Below are 21,391 nucleotides of genomic sequence, written 5' to 3'. Positions count from 1 at the left end.
AACAGGGGGCATTTATTTAAAAGGGCCTTCATTTTAAGATAATCATCAGGGAGGCGTTATTGTGAAAGTGCATATCTGTGAAATGGCTGTACATGGGGCATCGGTGGCTGGAAAGGGGGGTGCCAATGAGCGTGTTAAACTAATGATAATGAGGACTAGGCCGCATGTGTGTTCACTGATTCTGAGGTGTGCACCCTTAGCCTCTGGCTAATTTTCTTTGCAAACATACATGCAAGAGCATGTTGTTGCCATTTTTGTATTAACGAAAACACACAGCTGCGGCCATAAATTGTGATATTAATTTGTTTATATGTAGTTTTTTATGTTGTCTATGTGTTTATGTGATCCATTGCATACATAGTATGTACGATTGATTTGTAGAACATATCTTATATGACGTGAAATATTGTGATTTTTTGATATTTTGAAATATTTCAATAATTTTTTGCATTTTGTGTGTAAAGTTTGGTGCTGAAACACAATAAATAAATAAATAAGAAAAATAACAACATATTTCTATGAAAGTATATATATTTTTGATAATAAACTCGTGTTGGATTTTTTTAATGTATTTTTTTCTTCCGATGCACCTATTTGATTCCTGTGTTTGTTCTCGGCAAGGAAGGAAGTGTGTCCTGGGCTTGTTGCACTACAATGGCACATGCGGGCACATTAATATTCATTGGTGTACCTAATTGATTCACTTTTTTGGATGATGAATTGCTGTTTTTGCTCTGGAGAAATGATGTTGTATTTATGAGGATTGGGTGGCACTGGCGGGGCTATAAGGGCAGTGTTTAGCAGCACAAGAGCACACAGTGAAGAGCAAGGACAGGCATGTGAAAGTGGCAGGCCATAGCCTGAAGGTCTAGGCATTCTCAGCTGCCACCTACTTTTCATGTGCTATGACTGCCATGGCTGCAGCTTGTGCGGCGACACGGGGAAGACACCTAGAGCTCAAAAGTCACTAGTGTATTAGTGCCTGCATTGATGTGCCAGTAATGCGTCCAATGGCGTCCCTGACGACAATAGAACATGAACAATATGTGCCAACATTACAAAACAAGCAATGGCAATGCCAACAGTTTCGACTTTTGTGAAGGCATGGAAAAGGCATTTGCCAGGCACTGCCGTAGTGGTATTAACTGGAAATTGATGGTAGTAGGTGCACAATGGTGCATGTACCTTGGCATATAATCGCAGTGCCTGTTAAATGCCTGATACTTATGCACAAGACAAAACTGTTGGACTTGCCAATGCTTGGATTTAACAAGATGTCAGTGAAGGACACACAGTGCTTATAAGCCGAATGCATGAAGGTAGTTCTGGTTGACATTTTTATTACACAAGTAGTAGTGCATTTACAGCTCCCATGAAGCCATTAACTCTCAGAAGACTGCTTTGAAAAACACTGGCAGCACACGTCGAACACAAGGTTTGATGGTAAGGCTTGATAAAGTTAGCTCAAAAGAGATCCTAGGAGGATGTGATTTTGGAAGTGGGTGGGAATGCCAATAGGAATTACCATGGCCGTGGGCAGTCATAAATGGGCAGATGGGTAAATAACCAAACAGCACCGACAAGCTTTGTGTCCCTCCTCATATGCCATTTTTCCCTTAGCGTACTCTAATTCAATAGTTTCGGGTTTAGAGGTGGCGCCAAAGCTAAAGCCCCACCTAATGGGCAAAAATAAAAAGACCACACTGATCATTGATGATACAGGCCACGTGTCTTTTGGATTTTGGATGTCCAACTACCAAGGGCTGAATTCTTATTGTATGGGTAACACATGAATTGAGACAGCTCTGCCACCACTGGTGATGGTGAAGCTTTTGGTGGTGCTAGAACTTGTGGTCACAGGGCCATTTTAGAGGCCTCGCGGAACGATGGTTGCTGCTTCTTAGTTCAGAATGTCAAGGATTCAGCCTCAGATGTTCATTGCAATGCTCAAACATAAGGGCAAATTTATCAGGTCCAGCCGCTTTGAAGGCACAAACTAGAGGCTAGTGCCTCCACGTGCAAGGGAGCAGATGATTTGCAACAGGCAAAAGAGGCACTCTGTTTACGTGCAGGCGACTTGAACAGCTGACCTGCTCTTCATGCTTTGTGATACCCATGACCCCGGCTCAGCACATGATTTCTTTGTGGTATGCAGCAACAACATCCTACATGTGGTGACAACACTTCAGCAGGAGAGGATCCGATGGTGAGTAAGCAAAGAGAAGGACATGCGAAGGTTGGGGGGCTATGGGAAAATAGTGAGAGAGTTGACACGCCATTTCATTGAATCCCAGTGCGTTTTCCTCCGCACACACAGGTGGCATTGCATTGCATTATGGATGTTGACTCCATTCCTATTTCCTATTTCAGACAAAGTACAATGCAGTCTGTTAAGATGGATTTCTGAACTCTGTCCTGGAGGGGCAGAGGTTCAGAAGGCCAGCCTAGTTTCTTGGAACAGGGTAACCTCTGGACAAGCCAGACCAATCAAGGTAGCGATCGCGGCGGTCAAGACTAGGTCTCAAGAGGGATGAGGGTGACTGAAAGCCCGCAATGAGCACACAAAGCAAGGACACTTACAAATTACTCCAAGCAGGTGTTATATTAAAAATATAGACACATTTATTACAAGGCCTTTGTAACATTGACCGTAGCCAGAAATCACAATAAAACTCAAGTAAACCAACAGATCACAATCAAATACAATATATATACAATTACCAACGAGTCTAACGAGTCAGACGCACGAAATGTGCAGACCACCTAGATGGGGAGGAAAACAGGCAGTGCGAATAATAGTTAGACCCAGTCCGCCTTCAGAGGCACCTAACTAGAAGGAGGTCCGAGCCCTACGAAGAGTGGAGCCTTGTGCTCAAAAGTACCTGCACACGCGGGTGCCAACGGGCAAAGGGGAGTATCTTCGAGGGAATCAGGCAGTTCAGTTCGGTGAACAAATGAAGATGAACAGAGCTCCACAACTCAAGCGCAGCCTCCACTGTGGGCAGAAGCATAGCGCGAGTACGGAAAGGCGTGCTTTTTGACACAGCAGGGAAAAGCTACAGGCTACTCCAGGAGTACAAACTAGACCAGTTCCTAGCGATGCTACTCACCGGTCCCCGATCCAGGCAGACCCAGGCTTCTCCGTGTCAGTTTCAGTGCTGGCAGGTTCAGATACGAGCAGGGGACGTCTCGGCGTCGTGGAGATTCCGCAGCAGCAGAAATTAGAGTTGAGGATGTCCCAAACGCAGTGAACCCGCACAGTTTGTTACCACAGCAGGGCAACAGAGCGGCCGTGTGTATTTCAGCCCAATGTACACTTCTCACTTCAGACCTGGGACTGCCAAGTGTAGGAATCGTGTGAGAGTGGCAAGGACTCGTAATACAGCAGCAACCTGACGGCGGTTACAGAGCAAGACTCCTGGGTATGCTGGTCAGTCCACTGGATGGCCCAGAGACACTTCCGAAGGCTTACGTGCAGGAGATGGTGAAGATGCCGAGAATAGTTGTTCCCACTATTCCAAAGGGTCGAAGTACCAGCACAGGCCTTCTCGTTCGATCAGAGGTAGAAAGGGTTTCACAAAGCGACAGCAGTGCAGAGGAGCAGTCCTTCAGCGGGTCACCAGCGATTCCTCGGTTCAGCTTCGTAGTTGCAGGATACTTGGCTCCTGTATTCCTTTGTTCGTGAGAACTCAGGAGATCGACATGGTAGTGGTGTTTCCAGCCTTCTCTTATCCACAGTTCCCTTCGCGCCAAAACGGAGGGGACCCAATGGGAGATCTGCTCACAAAACACTCACACCATACGTGGACCTATCACGGACCACGGTGGTCGCAGGCATTCACGACACACTAGACTCTCTGGCACCCAGGATGTGTATTGGGACCAGACATCCCAGCCCACATCCTGGAGGCACACAAAAGGCCTGTAGAAGCCCGCAAAAGCATCTGTGTTTCGCGGGAAAGTACATGCCCAAATAAGGAAGGCCCCGGGTCGGCTCGACCTGGGGAAGGTGAAGGGGGCAAGACGGTCAGCGGGCAGGACAAAGAGCCTTGTGGTCTGGCCATTTTGGAAGCCAGGCTACCATTTTGGGCTAAGCGCCAGAAACGCGCTTAAACAGCCAAAAGGAGCTCAAAACATAAAGAAACGATCGCTGCCACCAGTCCCGTCCGTGATTCACTTGCACCGTTCGTTAACAATCCAAAGAGAGTGTCTAGGGCCTGTAGAAGACTAGAGACCCAAGAGAGCAGTAACTTAGCTTACAGTGCCCTCTTGTGCCATGTTGCGCGAAAGCTGCAACATGATAAAAGAACTACGGAAAACAACGTTTCCCGGTACTGACTGTTTTAAGGGCATACCACCAACCAAAGAGAGAGGTGTGGATACAAATCCAGAGGCGATCGGGTCTGCAAACTCTACTGTGCCTCCCAAAGAGGGCATGTGGCATTGCAGCATTGCACTGCATACCACCAACGAAAGAGAGAGGTGTGGATACAAATCCAGAGGAGATTGGGTCTGCAAACTCTACTGTGCCTCCCAAAGAGGGCATGTGGCATTGCAGCATTGCACTGCATACCACCAACGAAAGAGAGAGGTGTGGATACAAATCCAGAGGAGCTGGGGCTGCAAACGGACGTGCTGCATATGTTTTGGACTATGGGCCTGATCACGACTTGGGCGGTGCTATCTGCCCTACTGCCGAACTCCCCGGCGCTAATAGCGCCGGATCACGAGTTCGGCGGTAATGTTAATCCCCATTCCCCATTGAGCCCATTCGGGAATGCCCCATTCCCCATTGGGCTCAATGGGGAAATTTCGCGCTAATACCGCCGGCGGATTTCCCGCCGGCAGTATGAGCGCAAATTTTCAGCAGATTTCCCCCCAGCTAAGAGGCGGCCTGCCTCTTTTGAGTTGTTCAGAGCTTTTGCTTGACAATAATTAGTGTCGTGATGACTGAGCCTTTCAACCTTAAGCGTGTGGAGTTGGCGTGGGTCTCAATATTGGGCGTTCTCAAATCGCTCAAACTCTCATAGGCTTCAAGACTGGGAGCTATCCTATATCCCCCACATATATTTGCGGTGTTAGGGCGGGGGGGGCTAAAAAAATAAGTTGGCATTTTCGGCCATCCTCATTGTGAGGGTGACATATTTGGCCATTGCCGCTCAAAACATTCCTATCATTGGGCAAGCTGGGCACTTGCACCCATAAATTACTTGCCACAGAACGGGGCTAGAGCAGCAGGGGCTCTATTTCATTCGTCAACATTTTGCGACTCATTTTTACGTTCCCGTTCCCCACTTTACTGTTCGAGAGCGGCCGTTTGCCACACATCTCTCACGTTGCCCGAGGCACACCCTTGTGACCGCCTGTTTTTTTTTTTTTTTCGATATGCAAAATCCTTTACTAGGGAAACATTTCTGAGGTAAACTGACCCGCTCCCACTTGGCACGAACTTCCCCAATCCTCCGCAGTTTTCCTCAACAATGTTAACAGCCACACAGCCTTGCGCCACAATGGTCATGACCCATGGTGTGTGCACAAATTCCTCCTAAAGTGCCTGCGCACACGAAGGCCTGTACCTCGCACTCTGACACATATTTAGCTAACTGGTTTTAGAGGAGCGCAGAGGCATTTTCAGTAAACTGACTTTGTTTGCAGAGAATGGATGAGTGTGTGTCCATTCCCTGTAAATATCGAATTGCTGTGACTGGAGTCACGCAGAAGAGTTGGGCGCTAGAACATTCTCCCACACAGATCATAGACACTTTCTACAAAAAGATTTCTGACTCCATCACACTTTCTACGAACAGAGAAAATCTGGAGGTAGAAGAAATTAAATGTAATTGCTTTGTAGATGGACATTGACTCAGAAGCCATCAACATGTTGACCATGTTACCATCAATCTCCTTCTTACTGCGTCGCTGACATCTCAGTTGGTTTAGAGGCCCCAAGGGCAGTGCCAGGGGGTATCATGGGTGGCAGCAATAGGCAACGTCTTCTATGTTCCGCATGTTTCTTTTGTTTGTATAGTGCTTGCATGCTGCCTTCCATCTACTTCTGGGCACTTTAAGGCACTGCGTCATGCTGTGACGCCATAGAAAGACAATTTTGAGGATGGACTACCACAATAATCCTCAATGCTCTTGATACTAAGGCTGCTGAAACTCAGCAGAGCTCATGATACTTCCAGTCTGCAAGCATTAACACAAGAGCACAACAATCGTGCTTTATTTACTTGTCAACTAGTGGTCGAAGTGAGTGGGAACGTCGGGAACGGTGTTCCACTACTTTTATTTTTTTCTGTTAACAGTCCCACTACTTTTTGCAACCATTTTCAACATTCCGGAACTGTTCTTTGTGAAGTTGAAGCACACTTCTCCACTTTACTACCCAGATAAACTGAAACCTGTTTCAACTCAATTGACTGTCAATCAGCATGGCTGCAACTCTGAACACATGTGTTGCCCAGTGCTCCCTTCCTGACTACTATGCCCCTCACTGTGGTCACAGTTCCACTACTTTTTTTGGTATACTTCTAACTCTGTTCTCAATGTTCTCAACCCAACCAACCAACCCCCACACCCTCTCTCTTTCAGTGCCATCGGAGCACCTGGATGCCATGCAAATGAAAGCATGCATGGTGTAAATGCCAATAGCATTGCATCATGACAATGTTGACTTTTAATCAATACTTCTTAATGGTTAAATATTGACCTCTATAGCAGTAGTAACAGTAGTAGTAAAATGTATTTATAAAGTGCAACTTATCTCTGCATAGACAGCATCTAGGCGCGATACAAATTAAACAAACAGTCCAAATATAAAACATAGACACAGGATACAATAAAACCACAAGTCATAAAAGGGATTGGGCTCCGGCATTTCGACTGTTGTACAGTATGTCTTGTTGAAAATGCCAATCCATTAAAACATAGAAGTAATGTACAATATGTTGTTGTTTCCTAGTTACCACCGGTAGCTTTCTGATAATGTTGGCTGCTCGATATCCAAAAAAATGGAATATGCAAAGTGCTTTTAATTTTAAATAAAAGGACCATACACCTCTCACCTCATTCATAGAGATTGGGGAAATTAATTTAGAAAATCCCTAATAAATGGTGGATACTTAGTTAATTGTGTACTTAGAACGATATAAAAAGGGGAAATCAGAAAAAAGGAACCCCCATACTTCACCTTCCCTACCGACTTCTCCTCCTATTGCCAAACAAAAACATTGAAAACATCTCTAACAGAGCATCATTAGAAATGTGGTGTTTTTTCCTTGCGTTACATACAGTCCTTACCAGTTCCCTTCCCCTGCCCATCCTAGCGGGGTGGCTGGATCCAAAGGACAGAGATAAAGGGTCTGATTCATGGAAGTGTTTTATAATTGCACAATCCCATAGGAAAACGTTCCATGAATCAGGTCCAACATTTGGCGATGAATTAAATGATAAGCATCTGTATCTAACAGAGAATGCACGTGTCAGCATAGCCTGCTTTGTTTTTGGTTTAACAATGTTGTGTTTTGCTCTACCCTTGGTTTGTCAAAAAAATATAACAAAAAAAGATAGCTGGTACATGTTACGTTGTGATGCTTTTATACTATACCATATCACCAGTGTGATATTTTCAGCGCACCGACCTGTAGAGTGGCCTATATTTTCCCCAACCAGAGAATCCAGACCTTAGTCTGCAGGAGGAGAAAAGTGTAAACAAGGGGAAGCTGAGAGGATGGGAAAGTGGAAAATAGATGCTGCAAAATATGCAGGGTGATGGAGCTAGGCAGTCCGAATAGGTGACCATGGTGTTGGGGAGAAAATGGATATTATGTCATCAGGTGTTGTGATATTTGGGTTGTGTTTCCACGATCTGGTTACAGGATTTCAAGTTAGTACATGGTGCATAGTTGGATATGAGGGAAGCTTGAGATTGGGCGTGGGAAATCCTGATACAATGTTGATTTATTTACCTGGGCATTTAGGATTGTCACACCCAAGCCAAGAGTAGACAATTCCACGAACCAACTCTATATGAAGATCAATGTTTTTCGTAACAAGAGGTAGGAAGTGGGAGCTGCCTAAATAGGTTGCTTACATGACAACCATCTCATCCACAACCAAACCCCAACCAAAGAAAACCTCCTCCAACAGAGCCAATAAGCTAGACTCTTAAAGCTGAACACAATGCCCTCTCCATCCTGCCTTGCTGTTGGGAAATGTATACAAAAGAAAAGGAAAAGATGCAAAGGAAAACGACATTTTATATATATATATATATATATATATATATATATATATATATATATATATATATATATATATAAATATATATGGACTGCATCCTGTACAAAGCATTTAAAAGAAACCTATGCAGGAAAATGTTGTGATGCCAGAAGCCCATCTATATCAAAAGAATATTTGGCCACAGTAACTAACAAAGCAGCAGAAATCTTTCCTATTACATACCGAGACTTATATTATTTATAATTTCATCTTTGCAAGGCTGAGAGTCAGCATTATAAAATAAAAATCTACAGGGACTTGAAGTGTAAATCGTTGATAGGAGGTTGATGGTAAAAATGTAATAATGCTGCCTCTGCTTAAAGACCCCATTATAACATGGAAGTGGAAAAGAAAAATGTGGGCTAGAAAACAAATATATAAATATATATTTTCTCTCACTCCTGACACAGTGCTGGGGAGATGTTTTCCCAAGGAAATGAAACCCAGGCCTTTGAGACCGGGCTACATATTTTATGACACTGCCTGGGTTCACTAAAGAAACACATGATCTCTTAGTTCTGAAAAACAGTACTTGAGAGGAAAACAAATGGTGCTCGTTAACAGTTTCCCTAAAAATGTTGAATGCGAAGCGTAGGAGTATGAGCTCCAAATTTCAACTCTTAGACTCAGGATTTTAGCATTCACATTGTAGCATGGGTTTGAACTTTAACTAGGGCCAAGAGTGTGAAATGCATTACTGGGCTCAAGAGTGGGAGTCTCAGGCAGAATTAAATAGATGCCAATACACAGGGTACATGTGACAGAAATGATCACATTGCTCCATGATGCTGTTTCAATTAACTGAGCTACACTAAATATAATACTAACATAATCTAACCTACTAATTAACCCAACCCCAGTTAACATGTAACTGAATCCCATAATAACATTTAGTGCAAATGAGTCCATGATGAAATAAAGTGAATGCAGACTGATGAAAATGCACGATGCTCTGAAAATAGAAAGACAATTGGACTTTAGACATGCAGGCTGGTTTTACACTGTGTGGTAGCTGAACGATGTGAAGTTCAGTTCTGCTAAAACACAACTTTTTTTTGGAGCACAATGAGGAAAGCACACAGAGGGAGATCGTGTGATTCGAAGTGGGATGATCTGGTCAAGGGGAGGTGTCTTTCTAGATTGACAAAGAGGTTTGATAAAAAAAGGGTTTTGAGGCACAGTAGGATTCATTCCTCTTTGGTACGCTGGCAGAAGAAGGAGCAGAGGGCTGGCTGGGCAGACAGAGTTCAGTACTGGCTAGCTGACTGATGCTGACGCTGTCCATATCTGGGTTGACCCTGTGCGAGGCAATCAGAAAGACTGGGGAAGATTTCCGTGCCAAACTGAGTCAGGAATACCGCTAACAAATCTAGGTAAATATGAGGTTAAGTGAGGGACTGGTGAGGTGAAAGATACCAGGTAGCCTAGGTTAAGTAGTTAACTTAATTTTAGGTGCTGTATTAGAAATTCTATTTTTAACGTGCATGTAAAACTGTGCTTATATTTCTCAAAGTCTTACTGTGGTTTTTTGTTAAAGTACATTTTCCTTGCCAAGTTTCACGAGGGCAATGACAATTGGCAGGGCTTTTCACAGATAAAGCGCTGAAAGCCATAAGAAGAAATGTACTAGCACTGTGAAGTACAATGTGGGTATAAGTGTCACTCTGTGTAATTTGCATAGTTCTATTTTACTATAAAAAACAGATTCAACAAGTAATTTAGTCTCATTATATTTATTCAGCATTCAGTCCCTTTCGTTTGACATGCTTAAGGAGACAGATGTGTGGTAAGAAATATCTCAAAGTAAAGTAGCTGCCATGAGCTGTTTATCTAGAGAGATTGAATGAATATGCAGTATTTCAATTGCATGCTTTACATTTGATGAAACTCAGCCAAAAGGGTGCAGTGTGCTATTGTGCATAATGTACCACAGGAGGACATGAGCCATCTATCCAGAGTGTATCAAGTCCAGTATTTTGTTTGTTGTTAGTGACCCTGGTAAAAATAAGTATTAGGCAGTATTCTGAAATCCGTCTCACTACTATAAAAATACCCCAACAGGTTACTACAATATATTGCCATGGACTATAAAAATACTACCAAATACCACCATACTAATAAAAAAACACATAGTAACAAATATATCCCCATAATATATTTAACAGAAGACAAGTAATTGCATTTTATTTTGTTGAAAATCTTTTGATACTAATGTCACAGCAACTTACTTTTAAAAAAAAGTGTTCAGGGTGAAAAACTCTATCAGCTGAATGTGAAAAGATATGTTTGAGATTTGTTAATTATGCAAATTATACGAATGTAGATATTTTTGCAAGTTAGTGACTCATATAACTTTGGATCCCAACCGGCGAGGCCGATATTCTGAGATTGGAATATAATCTTCTAGGGAATATATCAAAGAATGAAAAGCCAAAATCTGTTAGACACACATCATATATCTTGCCAACATGAGACTTGCATTATTTGATTCACCTAAATGAGAGCGACTTTCAAACTAATTAGTAACTTCATCACATGTGAGGAGCACAATGTTTCAGAAAATCAACATTGTGTAATGTAGAAATCTCCAAGATGACAACACATCAAATGGGAGGGAAACTGGATTAAGAAGTTACTCACGTTAGACTTCCCTTTTCATCATAATGCTCAATGAGTACAAATGGGGTGTTAGTGTGATGTCACTTTTTAAACACTTTCCAATCACATAGACCGACCAATCAATTTAGATACATGATACACATCTCAAAAGGAAGTATTTTCCAATCAATAAAAGTCCAAACCCATAGATTTAAGGGGACTGACTCACTGATACACTGACTCACTGGGACAGACTGACTGGAAGAAGGGGAAAGAAGAATTGACAACAGGCGGGATAATAGAATAGCTTGTTTTCCTTTGGCTGCTTCTTGAATTGCTGGCAGCCCATTATGAGAGTCATACATGTAGTTCAAACCAGACCTTCCTCATTGGAAAAGGAATCAGAAAGGTACCATGCACAAGGAGAGAAACCAAGCAGTGGAGGGAAGCTAACTCATTTGGAAGACTGATGTCCACCTGTTACTGGAAGGGGAGAATCACACCAGTCCTTGAGGGGGTAACAAGCTATCTAAGAGACAGCCAGAAGATATCCCTGTGTAAGTATAATGCCAAGGGGACATATAATAATACACTACAAGAGAATAGATGAAATCCAAGCCCCTCTTATTTGTGAAATTACTGAGGGGGTATATCAATTGAATGTACATTGTGTGAAATTAGTACATATTTCAGAAGTGTAAGTGCTTCTGGAAACTTTGAATTTGATCAAATAGACCTGCATGGTATGTATATTGGGAGAACCCTGACTCTCAAATACATAATAGGAGCCGTATAATATCTCACTTTTCACATGTGTAGAAATATAACATAATTGATGACATTTACTGGTTTTATCACAGAGCAGGGTCCTGTCACTGGCTCTGAACCACTCAAGGAAAAAATGAGAGGCTATTTAACTGACATCCATTTTTCCTCACTTGAAATTACCCATTGCAAAATGAAAAAAGTAAATTTTTCACATAGTGATGCAATATAAACAGTTTTGAAAAGGTTGTAGCAATCATACACGTTGAATAGAAATGTTTCTTTTTGCAAGTAATTTACATGCAGCAATTGTAAGCAGCCTGTCTTTAAATTGAGTGTTCTAGAATGATGTTTGAAATACTGATATGTCTATTGAGAAAGGGGGAGGTGTTAATTTTTAATAAATGAAAAGTAGAGCAACTTAGATGGACAGGGATGTTCTGATTCAATTTTGTTTCTATCATATTAAAGCTTTGCCCTGAATCCTGATTTACTTTTCAATCCATGGTGAGTGTGTGTTCAGGGTAAACTAAATTCACATATGGTGATGTGTGTCCTTTAAAAAGTATACATTAAAGTTAAATGCAGCTTTGATCAATAAATTGACCAGTATATATGATCACCAATCTTGATAGCAATCCTTGACATCGAGATTGCATAGAGAATGGAAAAGATGTACAATTATTTTATATTTTAAACTGGCTTGGCTTTTTCTATTTTTAATAAGTAAACCGTCTGTGCAGCCCTGTTTATATCCTGTCCTGAAAAGGGAGGGAGGCTGTAGGGAATCAATACTATTAAACTGGTGTATCCCAGGTTCATAAAAAGAACTAAAATAAATAAAAATAATTAAGACTGATTTTTATGGTGGATGAAGTATTCCCCCATACTTGATATCACCTTAATTAAACGTCCTACATCGCCCAAAGGCCTCTGACCTCACACATCTGGAGTGGCAGATGCCATGCAATGGCATGTGTGAAGGTGGATGGATCCAGAAAACAAAGTTGGCAATAGTTGGCCATATCATTCCTGCAGTAGGAATGATATAGCTCAAACGCACAGTACAATCTGCAGTCTGCTCATCTCTAACTCTTGGGTGCTGCTCCTGCACTTCCAACCTTGCAGCATTCTAAATCACATCCAACCAAGTGCATTCACCCCCACACAATAAAAAGCCAGAAAACAAAATCCACCCACAGCACACAGCCTGCACAGCTTTCTGGTGAAAATCCAAGACAGCCCTGAGAAGACCTATCAGTCCCCAATCCCATGGTCCCCAATAAACCCTGATGCCCTTCCAAGCCCCTCTACCTGGAGGTTGCTACAAAGTCCCTAAATTATTTGGTAAGCTCCCCCGCACTCAGCAACCATCCACCCTGACCATACAAACATCTTCTACATCTCCCTCTTCCTCAGATCATGCAGTCCACCTTGCCTACAGTCAATTTATTCAACCTAGACCCTATCACCTTGTGGACCAACAACAAGCCCTTTTCTGCTTCCCCAAAACCAAGAATGCTGAGCCACAGCAGAAATGTCACAATGGCAAAATTCTTGGGGTCTCCAACACCCACAGTCACCCAGACCATGCATCAAAGCTACCAGCCACAGAGAAACCAGCAGTGCACATCCAGCTACACACACCCCAATGTGAAGCATGAAATACACCAACCTGCAACTCTTTTCTGAAGAATGTAAGCTGCTACAAACTCTCCTGGATCCACCTCCCAACACCTCCTCTGCCACACACCAGCACTTTCTCTCCTTCCCTGAGCATCCAGCATCCGATCTATCAAACTTTAGCCCTGTTCGGAAGCATAGAAAGCTCCTCCACAACCTATTCAGATCTGCTCCACTTCTTGAGCCACCCAATGCCACCACTGTGGATCTGGTGCTAAAAGCACCATCGGGAATACTCCCTGGCCTCCCACATATCCTCCGGCTTTGATGTTATCCCTGCTCAACCTCGACCCTAGTAATCATGCATTGCATAAGTCAACACGTGGGCTGGCCAAGAAAAGAGCACATGGCTAAGCAAGACACAGCGCAGGCCAAAGGCAGCAGAGGATTCTCTGGGTCTGGTGCCCAGGGGACTGCATGCTTGCTGAAAATACTGAAGGCCTGAAGTGGGCTGCCATGTTGAGCTAAGGTGCAAAAGAAACCAGTGGCACTGTCTCCTTTAGACAAAGTAAAGCAGCAGAGGAGGTCCTTTGACCATGCATCCTGGCGTGAGTCACCCCTACCTGCATTTGAGAATCTCCGCTATACCTTACAAACGTAGCTTGCAGGTCTAGACTCCCGTTTGGTATGACCCAGACCATTTAATAGAAAAAAAACTCTAGAATTCTAGTAGCATGAACAAAATGTTCATTTTAAAGGTTTTCATACCACTCACCAATGCCACTTGTGTGGTCTCCAGGTGCTCAGGCGGATCAGTAATGCAAAGGAGGGAGGATGGATGGTTAGTACGGTTGGCGTGAAAAGAGCAAGAGAGCTGTGATATGCTGTTGGCAGCTTCAGTTCGGAAACACCACTCACTGAGCATAAATGTGATTTTTGTAAGTTGGCCACCATGTGCTGTTGTGCAAGATTATGTGTGGATTGTTTTGTTGTTGTGGTGGTTTTGTGAAGTACATGCAGACTGTGGTGCTGTAGAGGTCTGATTGTGTTAAGTCTAGAGTATGAGAGGTGTGTGCAGAGGATTGATTTTATTAGTATGGATTGTTGGTGAAAGTCCTGGAAGTCCATCCAAGTGCTCCACATCACCCACCTCTGAAATCCACCCAAGTTCACCACATTTGCCACCCTAGAATTCCACCCAAGTACACCATACCCCCCCCAACAATTCTTATAATTGTACCACTCCCCCACCCCAGGAATCAATCCAAGTGTGTCATACCTGCCACCTGAAAATCCATCCAATTGCATCACAGCTCCCATCTCCGAAATGCACCCAGGCGTGCCACAACTCCCACCCCTGAAATCCATCCGAGTGTGTCACAACTTCCACCCCAGGAATCAATCAGAGTGTGTTACAGCCCCCCCACGGAAATCTATCTAAGTGCATCACATTTCCTACCCCTGAAATCCACCTAAGTGTGTCAGATCCCCTAACCCTGACATCCATCCAAGTGCATCACAATTCCCTCCTCAGAAATCTGTGTAAGTGTGTCACATTTCCAACCCATGAAATGCATCTAACTGCTTCGCATGCGGCAGTCATGATCTTTGTTTCCCCCCTGGTTGCCCTTTCTGGGTTTTACCTTATTTGTCACCTCAGCGATCATGATTCCTAAGCTTTTCTGGAGTTTGTTAAACTGTCTGAATCCTTATTACAAGCCCTATTTCTAGCTAGGTGATGTGTTCATTGGTCTAATGGGAATCCGCAGGGAACAGTTAGTCATCTTCCTCAATACTCTACAGGTATTGTCTATTATCTATTGGGAAGGGTCTGGTGCATTTGTCCTATTCACTTGTTGGTCCTCAGTAAGGGCACACTAGCTGAGAGTTTCCATTTCCCCCGATTTTCCCTCTCCATTTCCCTTGAGGCTCCTTCCCCTACTTTATCATATCAGGCCTAACACCTTCTCCTGCTTCTTAGTAGACCCTCATTAGGAGGGGGCATCTCTGTTTAGGGTCTCTCTTCCCGGTGCTATCCCTCATTCCTCTTTTGTTTTCATGCTACTTTTCCTTTTTCAGTGCTTGGCCGGTTACAGGGTTTGCGGATGCTGTTCAATCAGTTTCATTGTGTTCGGAGCGGAAGAGACATGTTTTAAGTTTTCTGAATTTGGTATGGTTCTCCATAGTTTGTATTTCCCTTGGAAAGGAGTTCCATTGTTTCACTGCTAAGCAGGAGAATGCTGACCTATCCAATTTTTTCTCCATGTATTGTTTGACCTAAATAAATACATATAAACATAGGGAACAGTAACCCCAGTAACATGGGCTGGGTAGGAGAGGTGATGGCAGAAGCAAAGAGAGATTAACAGGAAATTTGCATTTTGGTTTTAGAGATATGCATGATTCAACAGAGCTGTCAGCCATCTTGAATTTCTTCATGTGGACATTGCGTGAGGAGGGCTTCCAGGTAAGGCAAGCCATGATATTCTTATTTTGAGTATTGCAACTTTTTGTAGATATTTGTAATTTGATGGGTTACAATCCTGAAAGAGCTGATTGAGTCCTTGAGAACATTATTACTACTGTTGAATTTGCCAGTAATGATTCCTGGCATTACAATATTTAGAAGAGTGAGGTGCATGTCAAACTTTTCTATGGAAATGTAATATTACTATAAGGTCTCCTTCGATATGTGTTCCACCTTTGATAGGGCCAATCGGTCAATACTGTGGTTGAAGCTATCAAACTGGCAAAATGCCCTCCCACTTGATACTACCACTAGAGAGCCTGCATACAAACACTTCAATGAGAGTAAGGCTCACAAAAGAGGGTACTTTCTCGAGGTCTGTTGGATCCTTTGTCGGTGTCAAGCAGGGGTGTGTATTAGCCCCTCTGCTTTTAACAGCTATATATCTGACATCGACACTTTGTGGGCCGCAGAAACTATCTTCCCAGTAAGAATGGTGCATAGGAAACTTGGCTGCTTGGCCTTTGCCGCCGGCATCATCTATTTTGACCAAACACCAGTGGGTTTGCAACTCAAGCTTGATTTGTTTTCCATCTATGCGGTTGAAAATATCCTACTGATAAGTGGGTCAAAATCAGAGGTAGTAGTGTTCTCTAACAAGCTTAAGCCATGGGTTATGTGCTGGGTAGCTGGAGAATAAAGGAGAGAAAGAGTACTGTCTACGAGCTACCTCGGATACAACTTAATACAACTTAACTAACTCCTCCTCTGTGGAGGAAACAGCTGCTCGTTTAAAGTCAAAGGCCAAACCAATTTATTTTGCAATTAAAAATAATTCATTCTACACTCAGATATTCGCTTTTGCCTCTGATCAAATTCTACAGTGCTAAGGTGGAGCCAATACTTTTGTATGGTTTAGACTTTACACTGTTGGATATGGGTGATGTCTTGGACAATCTACAGGGCATTAGCTGGATAAAGATTATCATATTACCCCAGAGACTACCCAATTCGATGATAAGACAAACATTGGGATTAGCATCACTGGGGGACCAATATCTTTGGAGACAACTGAATTCTTATGCGAAAATCATAGATCCTCTGCCACATTCTTTGTATGAAGATCTTGGGAGTATGTGCCAGATGGAATTGGTGCCTTCATTGTTCTTGTTAAAAAAAAACAACGAAAAACCTTCTTATGGTAATTGACTCTTCCACGGAAGAGTTGGTGTCTAGGCCACTCCAAACCAAGAAAAAACTGTATAGACACGGCTGGACCCAAACTGTTGATAACATGAGTTCCTATCCATCACTGTTCTTTGTATGTCTATGGCGGTACTTCTATCCGTCCGTTAAGATTATGTACCATGTAACTGGTTTGCAACAGCACCCTGATGCCTTAGGGTTTAGGCGCTTTACAAATGTAAAAATAAATAAAGAAAATAAAATCATACAGGATATACTCTAATTACCCCAGAAAGAGAGGGGACCTGCCTAAATACTTCAGTGTGTTTCCATCAGCTAAGTCTCGAAGTCCATACTTACGGGTTCAATTTAACATACTTCATACACTTGATCGAACCAGTAATTGGAATAGTGGTCTACGGGGGTTTCTCGCTTGTTGTCTTTGCAAGCAGACTTCCTGTGTGGATACACTGAAGCACCTTATAGTCTTTTGCCCAAGTTTGAGAGACCATAGAACATTGTACTTGTACTTTCATGGGTTTGTGGGAGGAGAACCTACGCTAGACTTGTTTTGGGCTCGACTCATGTGGGGGGATAATACCTCCCTTATTTTAGCACTTTTTAACTTTTTAACTGACATTTTAGTTAGGTTTAAAACATGTTCCTGACGAAAGAAGTGTTGTAATGATGAAATTAAATGTGATGTTAATTTTGTGAAAAAGCTTTTGTATGAATTGAGGTTTTGATAATGAATTCTTGTGATGTACATTTTGTGAAAGGCTTGCTAGTCATATAAATTCCTTGTATGGACATTTTAGAGCAAAGCTTTTAGAACCGCTAAACTGATTAATGATCTATAAGCAGGGCTTCAATGTGGTCCATCTGCTTAATAAATGCGCTTTGTGGTTTTTGCAGCAGCGATCCCTTTGGCAACATTTCTCAGAAGACGACTGGGTACAGAACTGCAGCACGCACCAACACAGCCGCTGCGAGAACAGGAACACAAATATTTAATCACCTTACTTCTTATTCTACGCACGTAGGGAATGATACTGTAGTGTGCAGTTTCTTATTTCTGTTTATTCATTTGTGGAAAGTCTGATAGGATTTGCAGATTATTTTGAATGCGTCAGTTCTGCCTGGGGGATGGTGGGGTGTGGGGATAGGTTCCTGATTGAAAACAAACAGGCCAGCCTTAGGCGTGCCGGCTTCCTGTGAATTAAAACATGGCTGCGGCTCATTAAATGAAAAATCTCACTTAAAATGAAGCCGCACTGGGGATCAAAGGGCCGTCTTGGTGCAAAAGACAAGGACCTGCTCTGCAGGCAGCTCTGGAACACTGGAATCGGGAATAACTCTGAAAGTGCATGCGGGGAGGGCATGGTAAGACACATTTCTCTAAAATGTAAGTAAAGAGTAGCAGGGACGTCATTTCATAAAAATGCAAGGGTAGCGGAAGTGACATCACATGACCCTTGACCTCTGAAGACCTCACAGGAAGTGATGTCATTTGGCCCCACCTCGAAGTGATATACATTTCATACAAGAATGGCTCAACATATGCATCATTAATACCACCCAACCTGTGTTGGTACTCATTTATCTACCTCAGCAGGATGAAAGACTGAGTTGACCTTGCCGGGGGTGTTGAACCTGAAACCTGCAGATCACACACACATTACAGCAGCGAGCGCTCAACCCACTGAGCTATCTCACCGGCTATAGTTATCAGAAAACCAGCCACTCCAGAAACAAAGAGCCACATGTTGCTGGCCACAGCACAGGAGCCTCAATTTAAATATAAAAAAAAAGATTCAAAACAAAACATTTTTTAGGGGTAGCAAGGGAGACCACAGGGGAAGCAAGGAGACCTCAGGTATCACAGTTGCGACCCCTGCCGAACCCTAAATGACGTCCCTGAAGAGTAGGGTGGTTTTCACCATCCTTGCTGCACTGTATATTTTAACAGCTCTGTAAGGTTTCTCTATGGAACAGGGGGACTGCTCTAACCCCAACCAGAAACATGGATCAGCTAAGTTTTGTAGCACATCCTCAGCAGGATGAAAGACTGAGTTGACCTTGCCGGGGGTGTTGAACCTGAAACCTGCAGATCACACACACATTACAGCAGCGAGCGCTCAACCGACTGAGCTATCTCACCGGCTATAGTTATCAGAAAACCAGCCACTCCAGAAACAAAGAGCCACATGTTGCTGGCCACAGCACAGGAGCCTCAATTTAAATATTAAAAAAAAAGATTCAAAACAAAACATTTTTTAGGGGTAGCAAGGGAGACCACAGAGGAAGCAAGGAGACCTCAGGGGTCACAGTTGTGACCCCTGGCGAACCCTAAATGACAGGGGAACTCCTCTGACCCCAACCAGAAACATGGATCAGCTAAGTTTTGTAGCACAAAAAAAAAGTTCACAAAGGCAAGCTACTTTCACAAGTGACATGCATTCATATCTTCTTCACACTCTTTTGTATAGCTACATCAATTGTGTTTATAGCAACTTGAGATCTCTTTTGTTGTATTAAATATGCCTTAAATAGTTAATATTTAAAACAAAGACAAATATTTTACAAAGTTAACAACCTTCTTTCTCTCCTTATCCTTCACACATCTTTCAACTGTACCAAAATTATTCTATCCCATTGATTCTACAATATGTTATCGTATGATTTATCTTTTGATCACATATTTTTTCTCCCCACTAAATAACCACCAAACCTGGTCAAATGTTATGTTATATTGATTTATACCGTGCACTGCTACCAAGCAAGGGCAGTCGCCAGACGCTTATGTGGCTCTGCAAGGGAGGGGGTGCAAGGAGTCTTAGTGATGATAGGAGGAAAGGATAGGTTCAGAGCCAGGAGGGTCTAGCGTCTGTGAGTGTTGTTTTGCATGTTGGAGTGTCTCTGCTGTTCGATGTCTCTAGCAAGAGAGGCCAATGAGTGCATGGGCACATAACACCCCATCACCCCTCTTTCACCTGTCTTGGTTAAAATGAAAATGGAATTGACCAGTTGCAAATGGAATCTATTGGATAAAGTGGGTTGCAAATTTGTCTTTGGAAATGTATGAAAGTGAGAAATGTCCTGAACCCGGACAACAGGTCCTTTAAGACGAGGTAACAGTATCTGAGATGGGTGGGGATGCAGATCTTACTAAAACATCAATAATCAGACCAACTAAGGAAGTTGGCAAAAGGTAAAGCTGTTTTAATAACAAGTCTTTAAAACAGGGAGTGCAACGGACATCAACGGATGTCACACAGACTTATTGCGACATCATTCATAAAAAACATTACCTTTATACTAAATATTCATCAATTGTCTAAAACTGGGAGTACAAAGGACATCAACAGACGTCGCATAGCATGATCTCAAAACATTTCATGAAAACAACACATTTATACTAAAGGTTTGTCATTAGTGATGTCATACTACATGGCTAGTTAAGAAAAACTAGAGGAGATTGTGGTTGGCTCAGGGGGAGCATCTAAGTATACTTTCTATATGGGATAGGATTATGATTGGGCCTCTACAGTCAGGTGAGCACTCATGCCTTCCCCTAGTGCAAGTCATCTTTGAGAGTAATTAGAAACACAACACTTCATTGGCTCTTAAACTATAAGGCTCTTCGTTATACAGTCTTCTACAATTGGTTGGCACACTTGTTCCCTTCTGGAACATTTGTTGCTGGTACCCCAGGTGCTCGTGGGTGAACTTGACCGTATCTCCCTACACAATTAGCCTGACATCTCTCATCGCTCATGCCTTTTTTCCATTCATATTGTCTTTAAACTCAGCCTTGTAATAGCTTCTCGTCTCTGGGCATATAAGGTAGTGTGAGCACTCTTTGTCTTCAATCTGGTGCACCGTGCCCATCGTCTGTTTTCATCCTCAGCTCACGTGATCAGAGACTGTGAATTTGCTCGTATTCCAACATTTAATAGTCTTTAATGAAGAAACTTGGCACTCGTGTTGTTCTCTCATTGCAATTTATCAAGGGATTGGCTTCTCACGTTTTACTGTTCTTTGCAGCTGATAAGCAGTTCTTGGCTGCTTCCAGTCTTTGACATCCAGCCAGGCAGCCTCTTTGATCTTGCTTTGAATTCGAGCCTATTCTTTGCTACGACACACATAGCTTCCAATCCGTCTTCCTTCATGGAGACTTGCTTACTAAAATGTATCATCGAATGTCCAGTACTCTATATACATGTATGTTGGCACACCGCCTGCAGTCTATATACTATGTATAGCCAGCCTTATGCTTACTTAGTCTACTTGCATTGCAGCGTCTGTACAATTGAAAAATGACTTGTGTTTTCTGTAATGCTCTTCACACATACAATTTTCATTCCGCACATGAAAGTCTTCTCTATTCTTTGCTTTGCCATCAGATTCTAATCACCTATGCATTCTCTTCTCTGGTCATCCTTCCTGATGCGTCACTCTCATCTTCTG

This window comes from Ambystoma mexicanum, chromosome 13, assembly GCF_040938575.1.
Source record: "Ambystoma mexicanum isolate Mex_15411 chromosome 13, UKY_AmexF1_1, whole genome shotgun sequence".
NCBI classification, from domain to species: domain Eukaryota; kingdom Metazoa; phylum Chordata; class Amphibia; order Caudata; family Ambystomatidae; genus Ambystoma; species Ambystoma mexicanum.
The sequence above is the reverse complement of the archived record's forward strand: the minus strand, read 5'-3'. Positions refer to the sequence as shown.